This window comes from Macaca nemestrina, chromosome 3, assembly GCF_043159975.1.
Source record: "Macaca nemestrina isolate mMacNem1 chromosome 3, mMacNem.hap1, whole genome shotgun sequence".
Taxonomy (NCBI): Eukaryota; Metazoa; Chordata; class Mammalia; order Primates; family Cercopithecidae; genus Macaca; species Macaca nemestrina.
Window position 1 is genome coordinate 88,540,694 of NC_092127.1, and position 10,942 is coordinate 88,551,635.

A 10,942-nucleotide genomic window follows, 5' to 3' on the forward strand; every position below is an offset into this window, starting at 1 on the left:
GAAATTGGTGTGTATAAATCTTGCTGTTTTAAATGACTGTCGGACATCCTTCTAAATCACACAGCTATAATTTTTCTCTTTTCTTGAGTTTTCCTCAATATACTATAAATTGTCCTCCAAAAATCACACTCAAGAGCAAGCAAGCAATCCAGTGGAACAAAATAGCCACTAAGATCAATTGTGTTCCGTCAATTATGGAAATTTGGTACAAATTAAAACATGATTAAATCAGTTCTTAGAAATTCACAGCTATGTAGTTCAACATCAATATCACTTACAGACTTTCTAGGATCTAACCTTGGAAGTGCAGAAAGAGAAGTCTACAAAGAGAAATTTTTGGACAAAGTACCTGATTGTATTGTAAGAGTAGTGTACTCATTGCATAGAGCCATGGTTATTGTAAGAATGTTGTAACTGTTATTTGTACTTCCTTACAACGTGAAACAAGCTCCCACTAAATATATCTGTGTTAACAAGAGTATAAAATAAAACCCATCATTCTTTAGAAATAAAAGATTTAACAAGTCAGAATTTTAATGGAATGACATTTAAAGAAACAAAATAAACATTAATCACTGGGAGACTATCAATGTTTATAAAAACAAAAATATACTAAGGAAAAATATAAACTTTTTATTAAATTTCAAATTGGGGCTTAGCGAGCCATCCTTGACCTTTATAAAACTTATTTTGCAATTCCATTCCAAGATGGCGAATAGGAACAGCTCTGGTCTGCTGCTCCCAGTGCGATCAACGCAGAAGATGGGTGATTTCTGCATTTCCAACTGAGCCTCTGCTGGTGTTACCCAGGCAAACAGGGTCTGGAGTGGACCTCCAGCAAACTCCAATAGACCTGCAGCTGAGGGCCCTGACAGTTAGAAGGAAAACTAACAAAGAGAAAGTAAAAGCATCAACATCAAGTAAAAGGACAACCACACCAAAATCCCATCTGTAGGGCACCAGCATCAAAGATCAAAGGCAGATAAAACCAGAAAGATGGGGAGAAACCAGAGAGAAAAGCTGAAAATTCTAAAAAAACATAGAGCCTCTTATCCTCCAAAGGATCACAGCTCCTTGCCAGAAGCAGAACAAAACTGGAGGGAGAATGACTTTGACGAGCTGACAGAAGTAGGCTTCAGAAGGTTGGTAATAACAAACTTCTCTGAACTAAAGGAGGATGTTGGAACCCATTGCAAGGAAGTTAAAAACCTTGAAAAAAGATTAGACGAATGGCCAACTAGAATAAACAATGTAGAGAAGACCTTAAATGACCTGATGGAGCTGAAAACCATGGCATGAGAACTATGTGACGCATGCATAAGCTACAATAGCTGGTTTGATCAAGTGGAAGAAAAGGTATCAGTGATTGAAGATCAAAATAATGAAATAAAGTGGGAAGAGAACTTTAGAGAAAAAAGAGTAAAAAGAAATGAACAAAGCCCCCAAGAAAGATGGGACAATGTGAAAAGACCAGATCTACATCGGATTGGTGTACCTGAAAACGACGGGGAGGATGGAACCAAGTTGGAAAACATTCTTCAGGATATTATCCAGGAGAACTTCCCCAACCTAGCAAGGCAGGCCAACATCAAATTCAGGAAATACAGAGAGCACCACAAAGACACTCCTCAAGAAGAGCAACCCAAGAAAAATAATTGTCAGATTCACCAAGGTTGAAATGAAGGAAAAAATGTTAAGGGCAGCCAGAGAGAAAGGTCAGGTTACCCACAAAGGGAAGCCCATCAGACTAACAGCAGATCTCTTAGTAGAAACTCTACAAGCCAGAAGAGAAGAGAGTGGGTGCCAATATTCAACATCCTTAAAGAAAAGAATTTTCAACCCAGAATTTTATATCCAGCCAAACTAAGCTTCATAAGTGAAGGAGCAATAAATTCCTTTACAGACAAGCAAATGCTGAGAGATTTTGTCACCACCATGCCTGCCTTGCAAGAGCTACTGAAGGAAGCACTAAACATGGAAAGGAACAACTGGTACCAGCCACGGCAAAAACATGCCAAATTGTAAAGACTACCAATGCTGGGAAAAAAACTGCATCAAATAACGGGAAAAATTACCAGCTAACATCATAATGACAGGATCAAATACACACATAACAATATTAAAATTAAATGTAAATGGGCTAAATTCCCCAATTAAAAGACACAGACTGGCAAATAGGATAAAGGGTCAAGACCTATTAGTGTGCTGTATTCTGGAGACTCATCTCATGTGCAGAGACACACACAGGCTGAAAATAAAGGGATGGAGGAAGATCTGCCAAGCAAATGGAAAGCAAAAAAAAAAAAAAAAAAAAAAGCAGGGGCTGCAATCCTATCTCTCATAAAACTGACTTTAAACCAACAAAGATCAAAAGAGACAAAGAAGGCCACTACATAATGGTAAACGGATCAATTGACCAAGAAGAGTTAGCTATCCTAAATATATATGTACCCAATACAGGAGCACCCAGATTCATAAAGCAAGTCCTTAGAGACCTACAAAAAGACTTAGACTCACACACAATAATAATAGGAGACTTTAGCCCCCTACTGTCTATATTAGACAGATCAATGAGACATAATGTTAAGAAGGATATCCAGGAATTGAACACAGCTCTGCACCAAGCAGACCTAATAGACATCTACAGAACTTTCCACTCGAAATTAACAGAATATACATTCTTCTCAGCACCATACCACACTTATTCCAAAATTGAGCCCATAGTTGGAAGTACAGCACTCCTCAGCAAATGTGAAAGAACAGAAATCACAACAAATTGTCTCTCAGACCACAGTGCAATCAAATTAGAACTCAGGATTAATAAACTCACTCAAAACCGCACACCTACATGGAAACAAAACAACCTGCTCCTGAATGACTACTGGGTACATAATGAAATGAAGGCAGACATAAAGGTGTTCTTTGAACCCAATGAGAGCAAAGACACAATGTACCAGAATCTCTGGGACACATTTAAAGCGGTGTATAAAGGGAAATTTATAGCACTAAATGCCAACAAGAGAAAACAGGAAAGATCTAAAATCAACATCATAACATCACAATTAAAAGAAATAGAGAAGCAAGAGCAAACAAATTCAAAGCTAGCAGAAGGCAAGAAATAACTAAGAACAAAGCAGAACTGAAGGAGATAGAGACACAAAAATCTCTTCAAAAAATCAGTGAATCCAGGAGCTGACTTTTCGAAATGATCAACAAAATTGATAGACCACTAGCAAGACTAATAAAGAAGAAAACAGAGAAGAATCAAATAGACACAATAAAAAATGATAAAGGGGATATCACCACTGATCCCACAGAAATACAAAGTACCATAAAACAATGCTATAAACACTTCTATGCAAATAAACTAGAAAAATCTAGAAGAAATGGATAAATTCCTGGACACATATACCCTCCCAAGACTAAACCAGGAAGAAATTGAATCTCTGAATAGACCAATAACAGGCTCTGAAATTGAGGCAATAATTAATAGCCTACCAACCAAAAAAAGTCCAGTACCAGACGAATTCACAGCCTAATTCTACCAGAGGTACAAAGAAGAGCTCGTACCATTCCTTCTGAAACGATTCCAATCAATAGAAAAAGAGGAAATCCTCCCTAACTCATTTTGTGAGACCAGCATCATCCTGATACCAAAGCCTGGCAGAGACACAACAAACAAAGAGAATTTTAGACCAATATCCCTGATGAACATCGATGCGAAAATCCTCAATAAAATACTGGCAAACTGAATCCAGCAGCACATCAAAAAGCTTATCCACCATGATCAAGTGGGCTTCATCCCTGGGATGCAAGGCTGGTTCAACATTCGCAAATCAATAAACATAATCCAGCATATAAACAGAACCAAAGACAAGAACCACATGATTATCTCAATAGATGCAGAAAAGGCCTCTGACAAAATTCAACAGCACTTCATGCAAAAAACTCTCAATAAACTAGGTATTGATGGAATGTATCTCAAAATAATAAGAACTATTTATGACAAACCCACAGCCAATATCATACTGAATGGGCAAAAACTGGAAGCATTCTCTGTGAAACCTGGCACAAGACAGGAATGCCCTCTCTCACCACTCCTATTCTATATAGTGTTGGAAGTTCTGGCCAGGGCAATCAGGTGGGAGAAAGAAATAAAGGGTATTCAATTAGGAAAAGAGCAAGTCAAATTGTCCCTGTTTGCAGATGGCATGATTGTGTATTTAGAAAACCCCATCATCTCAGCCCAAAATCTCCAAAAGCTGATAAGCAACTTCAGCAAAGTCTCAAAGTACAAAATCAATGTGCAAAAATCACAAGTATTCCTATACACCAATAACAGACAAACAGAGAGCCAAATCATGAGTGAACTGCCATTCACAACTGCTTCAAACAGAATAAAATATCTAGGAATCCAACTTACAAGGGATGTGAAGGACCTCTTTAAGGATAGCTACAAACTACTGCTCAACAAAATAAAAGAGAAAACAAACAAATGGAAGAACATTCCATGCTCATGGATAGGAAGGAACAATATTGTGAAAATTGTCATACTGTACAAGGTAATTTGTAGATTCAATGCTATCCCCATCAAGCTACCAATGACTTTCTTCACAGAATTGGAAAAAACTGCTTTAAAGTTCATATCAAACCAAAAAAGAGACCGCATTGCTAAGACAATCCTAAGCCAAAAGAACAAAGCTGGAGGCATCACGTTACCTGACTTCAAACTATACTACAAGGCTACAGTAACCAAAACAGCATGGTACTGGTACCAAAACAGATATATAGGCCAATGGAACAGAACAGAGGCCTCAGAAATAACACCACACATCTACAACCATCTGATCTTTGACAAACCTGACAAAAACAAGAAATGGGGAAAGGATTCCCCACTTAATAAATGGTGTTGTAAAAACTGGCTAGCCATATGTAGAAAGCTGAAACTGGATCCCTTCCTTACACCTAATACAAAAATTAATTCAAGATGGATTAAAGACTTAAATGTTAGACCTAAAACCATAAAAACCCTAGAAGAAAACCTAGGCAATACCATTCAGGATATAGGCATGGGCAAGGACTTCATGACTAAAACACCAAAAGCAATGGCAACAAAAGCCAAAATAGATAAATGTGATCTAATGAAACTAGAGAGCTTCTGCATGGCAAAAGAAACTACCATCAGAGTGAACAGGCAGCCTACAGAATGGGGGAAAATATTTGCAATCTACCCATCTGACAAAGGGCTAATAGCCAGAATCTACAAATAACCAAAACAAATTCACAAGAAAAAAACAAACAACCCCATCAAAAAGTGGGCAAAGGAAATGAACAGACAGTTCTCAAGAGAAGACATTTATGCAGCCAACACACACATGAAAAAATGCTCATCAACACTGATCATCAGAGAAATGCAAATCAAAACCACAATGAGATACCATCTCACACCAGTTAGAATGGCGATCATTAAAAAGTCAGAAAACAATGGATGCAAGAGAGGATGCGGAGAAATAGGAATGCTTTTACACTGTTGGTGGGAGTGTAAACTAGTGTAACCATTGTGGAAGACAGTGTGGCGATTCCTCAAGCATCTAGAACTAGAAATACCATTTGAACCAATGATCCCATTCCTGGGTATATACCCAAAGGATTGTAAGTCATGTTACAATAAAGAGACATGCACACGTATGTTTATTGCAGCACTATTCACAATAGCAAAAACTTGGAACCAACCTAAATGTCAATCAATGATAGACTGGATTAAGAAAATATGGCACATGTACACCATGGAATACTATGCAGCCATAAAAAAGGATGAGTTCATGTCCTTTGTAGGGACATGGATGCAGCTGGAAACCATCATTCTGAGCAAACTATCACAAGGACAGAAAACCAAACACCAAATGTTCTCACTCATACGTGGGAACTGAACAATGAGAACACTCGGACACAGGGCGGGGAATATCACACTCCGGGTTCTGTTGTGGTGTTGGGGGAGGGTAGAGGGATAGCATTAGAAGAAATACCTAATGTAAATGACGAGTTAATGGATGCAGCAGACCAACATGGCAAATGTATACCTATGTAGCAAACCTGCACATTGTACACATGTACCCTAGAACTTAAAGTATAATAATAAAAAATATATAAAAAATACTTATTTTGGGAAAAAATGAAGAAAAGAAAGCAATATGTTCCATACAATACAGTAGATAATGAAATTTAGAAATTTCTTTTTGTGACAGAAGCAACAAGAAAAACAGCAACACAAATAAAAATAGAGATGCTATCCAGTGACATATAAAAAGGGATTTCATAGAGAGATGACTCGGTTGGGTCACAATGGATCAGTCTAGCTTTCAGTTTAATAAGATCAGAAACTCAGATTTATCAGCTGTGGAGTATTAAACCAAACTAGTTATATTCAGAAGAGACTGGTTGTATAAAAACACAAATTTTAACTTATTAATTTAAACAGAGCATAATTCCTGCTAAGGTGATGGGTCAGCAGGCTATTTTTTCAAGAAGAGAATTCTACTTGGTAGCAAACTTATAATTAGGATTTTTTTTTGGACAGCATGAAATAACACATGGTATTATAATTAAACTTATTGGACAGAATGCCTTTATAATGGAATCACACCTTGATCACTCTATCTCAAACTTGAACATTCACAAAAACATCTCAGTTAAATAGAAAGAAAAAGCTTTTTCTAAAAGTTTTTAGAAAAACACTGAGAATATAACCATTTTCCTTCAAGAGTTAAAAGTATTTTTATCTTGTTCTATAAATCAGGATGCAAATATAATAAGATTCAAAAGGGAATTTATGAATGATAATTACAGGCAATTTGGAATATTTGGAATTTAAGGGCTCAAATCATAAGAAATAATTTTCTTGCCCATAGCCTGGACTCATTTCCATTTGAAAAGATCAAGCCAGGTTTAATTAGCTATGAGTTGGCCATGTGAATGAAATTTATAATTTAATATAAAATGGTAAAAATTTCATAAAAGTGAATTTCTGAAATATTGTCACTGATTTTCAAAATCTGAATGTACTGATGTTAAGAAGGCTTGATAGGAGTTAATTACAAACACTTAAAGAATCCTAAAGTGAATGCCTTCTGTATGGATGTCAGCCGTGAAAACCAAGAAATGCTGCTGCTACTTTTTAAATAGTCAGAAGCACACTTAAAAATACATATATATACATATATATATTTCTTATGTATAAAAATATATATACATAATATATATTTGTGTGTGTGTGTGTGTGTGTGTGTGTGTATACACATACACATTTTATAATGATCTAAGTCAGTAATTATTAACTGAGGTTGACTATCAGAATCACTGGTGGATTTTTTTTCTCATATACATGCCTGGCTTCTACCCTGTACTTTCTAAACAGAAATTTCATGGGTGAGGCTTAAACATACATGTTTTTGCAAAGCTCCATGGGGTAATTCTGATGCTTAGATTTGAGGTTAAATACGGGCAAAACTGCTGGTATTGTAGTGTTAGGACAGGATATTAGAATTCAAAACCTAATGGGACAGGAAATTTGGATTCTATGATTGGAAATGTGCTCAGATGCACTCATCTGCTTGTGAAAGCCATTACTATGTCATTTCCTCTGACCAAAGGCTGGATTTGAAAGAATGGGTTGGGTTGGGTCCCAGCTTTGTTGTTCATCCAAGATGTTTTTATGTTTAGTTATATATACGGGGTGGGAAATTACTAAGCCAGTGCTAGTTTAATAAAGTTGAAAACATTTGTAAATAGCTTTATTTGATGATTAAATGAAAATAATTTATTTTGAGAAGTTGGATGGAAAATCAATCTGCATTTTACTAAAATTGTTTGCATTCTAGCAAGGCAGGGAATTTGATAATGGCCATGTTTATAATTATTAACACCCTGTTTCTAAGTTCCTGAGATTTCAGGCCAGCCCAAGAATCAAGATAGTGATGGCACAATCTGAACCTGAGGGGGCGCTGGAAACAAAAGCCAGGATGTGAAACACAAGTCAAGGGCCAAAAAGTAATCCATGAGCTTTCAACTGGGTCAGTGAGGCTGCAATTACATTTTATTGCTAAATGGAGCAGGTGATTGGGGGAAAGTTGGTAGAAAACAAAACCCAATATAAGATCTTCCCAAAAGGTTGAGGTCAGAGCTGAGAAGTCAATCTATTTTATTTAAAAAGTTAATTATTTGGTGTCAGACTAAAACTAAGGGGATAAATGACTGAGACAAAACTTCTGTCATTGAAAAATTTACTGTCTAGTGTGAGAGGCCGATGATGTCTGAAAAATGTGACCAATTCAGTTTTAATTTCATCCAGTAACATTTTCGGCCAGACGCAGTTGTCACACCTGTAATCCCAGCACTTTGGCAGGTAGAAGGTGGGAGGATCACCTGAAGCGAAGAGTTTGAGACCAGCTTGGCTAACATGGTGAAACCCTGTTTCTACTAAAAATACAAAAAATTAGCTGGGCGTGGTGATGCATGCTTGTAATCTCAGGTACTCAGGAGGCTGAGGCAGGAGAACTGCTTGAACCCAGGAGGCAGAGGTTGCAGTGAGCTGAGATCATGCCATTGTACTCCAGCTTGGGCAACAACAGAGAAACTCCATCTCAAAAACATTTTCAAGAGAAGGTAATAAGAACTTTCACTAGTCAGGATAGGCTATGCTATGCTTCAGTAACAAAATAAACTTGAAATCTCTAGGGTTTTTATAATTTTTGGTTTTACATTTAAGTCTTTAATCCATCTTGAGATAATTTTGTATAAAATATAAGGAAGGAGTCCAGTTTCAGTTTTCTGCCTATGGCTAGCCAGTTTTCCCAGCATCATTTTTTAAATAGGGAATCCTTTCCCCCATGCTTATTTTTGTAAGGTTTGTCAAAGATCAGATGGTTGTAGATGTGCAGTCTTATTTCTGAGATCTCTATTCTTTTCCATTGGTCTATGTATCTGTTTTTATACCAGTACCATGCTGTTTAGTTTATGGTAGCCTTGTGGTATAGTTTAAAGTCAGGTAGTTTGATGCCTCCAGCTTATCGGAATAAACAGCTAATGTATGAGGGTGTATAACTTATACCCAGGTGATAAGTTAATAGGTGCAGCAAGTCACCATGGCACATGTTTACCTATGCAACAAACCTGCACATCCTGGACATGTATCCTGGAGCTTAAATTAAATTAAATGAAAAAAATAAATCTCAGTGGCCTAATACAATAAATGTTTATGTGTTGCTCATTCAAATTTATAGTAGATTTGTGGTCAGGGTTGGAGAGCTCTGCTCTACAGTCACTCAGGGACTCAGACTGCACCATCAGGAATACAGGATATCAAGGTCGCATGAACAAGAAATTGAAAACATAGAGTACGCATATCTGCTCTTCTATGCATTGTTCTGTAAGTGACATATGTCATTTTTGCTTCAAACCCCTGCCAGAACTAGTCACATGGGCCTACCTAATACAGAGAATTAGCCATTCAGTAAGCAGTAGAAATCTTGGCCACAGATCTATGCCAGTTTTGACAAGAGTATTGGGGGAAAGGTGTAGAACATTATCATTTGCAAAATGTCTCCACAGGAGAGCAGAACACTGATGTGAGATACAATACCCAAAGACAACATCAAACTAAACTACCAGTAGGTAGACGCCAATCTGAAGGGTATAGGCTAGGCTAAAAGAATCCTGGAAGAGAGTAACTAAAGAAGATTGGGAATGAAGTATAGGCAAAGAGTAAGAAGCAGTTTCTTGAATCCCTGAGGATTAGCCCAGGAGCCATTAGTAAGGTAACTCCTTCACTGAGTTATGTGTAGGAAGGGTTTGTTAGGAGGAATAAACCAGTGCAGACACTCCATTTCTATTATAACTTAAAATTTACATGTTTCTATGAATACCAGGACACTGGAAAATACCAGAATACTCTTTTTGTTTGGAAAAAAGAAAAAAAGTTTACATTTTTTAAAGAATTACCTTCAACTTTCATTGCTCTGGAAGTTAGGAAGTGAGAAAGAAATATATCGTACTTTTACGTTGATTCAGATCTGGTTCTGTGAAAGTTTCCTTTGATTATTACACAGAGCCAGACAATGCAAAAGGGGACTTGGCAGACTGAAAGCAAGAACTAAATGGGTGGACAAAAGGATTATTTAAAATATAATCATAGATAAATTAATCAAGCTAGATGGAGGATATATATGGTAAAATGTGAATTGCATTTAGGTGTCATACACTTAAATGTCACATTTTTGTATGAATATGCATGTAAAAATTCCTGGCATATGCCAGACACCCAATAATTTTTTAATAGGTGCCATATAAGAGAAGAATATTTCTGTAAGATACTATTCCTGGAACACCAAAAATGAGACATCGAGCAGAAATCTTGGACATGAAGTTCATGACTGGCAATAGCTAAGCTATATGGAAAGTTGAACAAACTGTTGAAGAACTTTACAGTTGCCCTGTTATTCAGAATTTATTTACATATTCCAGAATTCCAAAGAAATAATCATCTCAATGCTTCATTAGATACAATTAAGATTGATTATTGATGTATTAATATATACTAGAAATTATAAACTTCTTGGAAAAATCTGATTTTTCCTATTATTATTTACATAATTTATGAAAATTATCCCCTGCAACTGAGTTTGTCTAGGAAGAATCCGTTTATGACACTGATTTCCAGAGCTTCTTAAAGCAGATGAGGATGAAACAATGGTACTTGGACTTTTTAAAAAGGAGATTTGTCCAGTAGGAAAATGGACTGCCTGACAGAGTAATGAGCCTCAATCATTTCATCTGTTAGCATGGAGGCTCGCTCAGCATTTGCAGGGATGTTCCTGTGTTAGGACAAATTTGTACTAAATTAACTTTTTGTATGTCTCATCTCTGAGCCACTTTGGTTTTATAATTT